Source organism: Pelobates fuscus, chromosome 13 (genome assembly GCF_036172605.1).
Source record: "Pelobates fuscus isolate aPelFus1 chromosome 13, aPelFus1.pri, whole genome shotgun sequence".
NCBI lineage: Eukaryota > Metazoa > Chordata > Amphibia > Anura > Pelobatidae > Pelobates > Pelobates fuscus.
The window spans coordinates 71,011,450-71,014,607 of NC_086329.1; positions in this window are offsets into that span (position 1 = coordinate 71,011,450).

The window sequence follows — 3,158 nt, forward strand, 5'->3', positions numbered from 1 at the left end:
CTCATTCTGTATTTCTAATGTATGTCCACACCCATCACTCTAAGCTTCTCAGACAGGGTTATTCACTAAATTAAGAATTGTCAGAATTAAAGTCAATTAAAATGTTCAAGTTAAAGAAGCTGAACTCAAAACAAAGCCGAAATGCAGAGTTTTTCCAGTTGAGCTATTTTTTTGGGATACTTTTAATTCACTATAACTGAATTATAAATAAAAGTGTAGAATCTGCATTTGGTCACAGCAATAGGCAACATGCACAACATCATCTAGAGCACCAGATTGCTCCCACATCATCATATTGCACCCACAGCACTTTCCACATCACAGCACCAGGTTGCACTCACAAAACCTCCCACAGCACTTTATAAATGCCAGCAATAATAATAATAATAGAGAGACCCCTCTCCAGGGCACATTAACAGAGGCCACCTCAGTATTAGAGCAGAGCGTTCCAAACTTTTTACGTTGGTGGCACACTTTTCAGACATGCATCCTTTTCCGACACGCAGTTCTGTGCTCTCAGTGAGCGATTCCTGTCAGACCAGGTAGGGGAAACAGAAGCTCGACAATGCTACACGAAGTGATAGCAGGAGGGTAACGTTGTGCAATGTGCTCCCCTTCCTGTCGGACACCTCTATGCGACACACTCAAATTGTGTGGCCGACACACTAATGTGTTGCACCACAAAGTTTGGTAAACTGTGCATTAGATAGTCTCTTTTAGAAAAAAAAAATCTATCTATCTTCACCTGTGTGTCTCTTAACACCACTTTTGTGTTTCTTATCCCATCTTTAGTCTTAACTCGTTTTGTGTATCGTACCACCCGTTTATTGTGTTATCCTCCATTTTTTCCCCATTCTGCCCAAAACCTCCTCCATATTCACCCCACACCTTTTGTCCCTTTTCTCATAATCTGCCCTCAAACTTTCACCTTTTTCAATATTCTCCCCACTTTGTGTCCCCTTTCTCAGTCCCCCTACTTCTCTTATATAATCAGACATACAACAGTATACAGCCAGCATTTTAATCGTATTAGCGGACATTAGACATTAGACACACGCCTTCCACTTTCTTCATATCCTACCAACTTTTGCCCCTTTTCCCATATTCCCTCCACACAAACCTTTAACTTGCCACATTTTTTGCCCCACACCATAAATTTCTCCATATGCCCCTCTCACCTTTTGTCCCTTTTCTAATTTCTCTTCTAGAGGATTCAAGAAGGACAGCAGGAGGACTGAAAGGAGGAGCTAGACATGATAGCAGGAGTATGGGGAAGGAGGAGACAGGCAGGACAGCAGGATAATTGGGAAGGAGGAGACAGGCAAGACATCAGGATAATGGGGAAGGAGGAGACAGGCAGGACAGCAGGATAATGGGGAAGGAGGAGACAGGCAGGACAGCAGGATAATGGGGAAGGAGGAGACAGGCAGGACAGCAGGATAATGGGGAAGGAGGAAACAGGCAGGACAGCAGGATAATGGGGAAGGAGGAGACAGGCAGGACAGCAGGATAATGGGGAAGGAGGAGACAGGCAGGACAGCAGGATAATGGGGAAGGAGGAGACAGGCAGGACAGCAGGATAATGGGGAAGGAGGAGACAGGCAGGACAGCAGGATAATGGGGAAGGAGGAGACAGGCAGGACAGCAGGATAATGGGGAAGGAGGAGACAGGCAAAAAAGCAGGATAATGGGGAAGGAGGAGACAGGCAGGACAGCAGGATAATGGGGAAGGAGGAGACAGGCAGGACATCAGGATAATGGGGAAGGAGGAGACAGGCAAAAAAGCAGGATAATGGGGAAGGAGGAGCCAGACAAGACAGCAGGAGGATGGGGAAGCAGGAGCCAGACAAGACAGCAGGAGGATGGGGAAGCAGGAGCCAGACAAGACAGCAGGAGGATGGGGAACCCCTCCACACAAACCTTTAACTTGCCACATTTTTTGCCCCACACCATAAATTTCTCCATATGCCCCTCTCACCTTTTGTCCCTTTTCTAATTTCTCTTCTAGAGGATTCAAGAAGGACAGCAGGAGGACTGAAAGGAGGAACTAGACATGATAGCAGGAGTATGGGGAAGGAGGAGACAGGCAGGACAGAAGGATAATTGGGAAGGAGGAGACAGGCAGGACAGCAGGATAATTGGGAAGGGGGAGACAGGCAAGACATCAGGATAATGGGGAAGGAGGAGACAGGCAAAAAAAGCAGGATAATGGGGAAGGAGGAGACAGGCAGGACAGCAGGATAATGGGGAAGGAGGAGACAGGCAAAAAAGCAGGATAATGGGGAAGGAGGAGCCAGACAAGACAGCAGGAGGATGGGGAAGCAGGAGCCAGACAAGACAGCAGGAGGATGGGGAAGCAGGAGCCAGACAAGACAGCAGGAGGATGGGGAAGCAGGAGCCAGGCAGGACAGCAGCGGGATCCAAAAGGAGGGGCAAGGCAGGACAGTAGGATAATGGGAAAGGAGGAGCCAGGCAAAAGAACAAGAGGATGGGGAAAAAGGAGACAGCAGGAGGATGGGGAAAAATGAGCCAGGCAAAACAGCAGGAGGGTGGGGAAAAAGGAGCTAGGCAGGACAGCAGGAGGGTGGGGAAAAAGGAGCTAGGCAGGACAGCAGGAGGATGGGAAAGGAGGAGCCAGGCAGGAAAGCAAGAGGATGGGGAAGGAGGAGCCAGGCAGGAAAGCAGAAGGATGGGGAAAGAGGAGCCCGGAAGAAAAAGGAATATGGAGAAAAAGGAGAACAGGCACGTGTAACGGTAATACCCAATACGCAAAGTGAAAACCACTGGAACAGAGACAGGTAGAAAGTCCTTAAACCGTTCCTTAGAATGGCCAGATAAAATAGAAACTACAAGAAATGCCAGAAACAAGCCAAGGTCAAGGGAAGAGAGAAATACACAATAGCGAGGAACGTAGCCGAGTCAGAGAAACCAAGAATCAGAATAGTCAAGAGCAAGCCGGGTCAAACAACAAAGGAACGATCAAAAGAATACAGGAACGCTCTGAAAGGACACAAGATACACTAGGAACCACAACAGGGCACTGATTTTGGGGCAGACTGGACTTTTATATGATGGGGGGCCTGATTATCATAACCACGCTCCCAAAAGGTATGTGTGCTTTGAGCACTCTTGTTTAGAGCTCTTCCAACCTCAGGGCA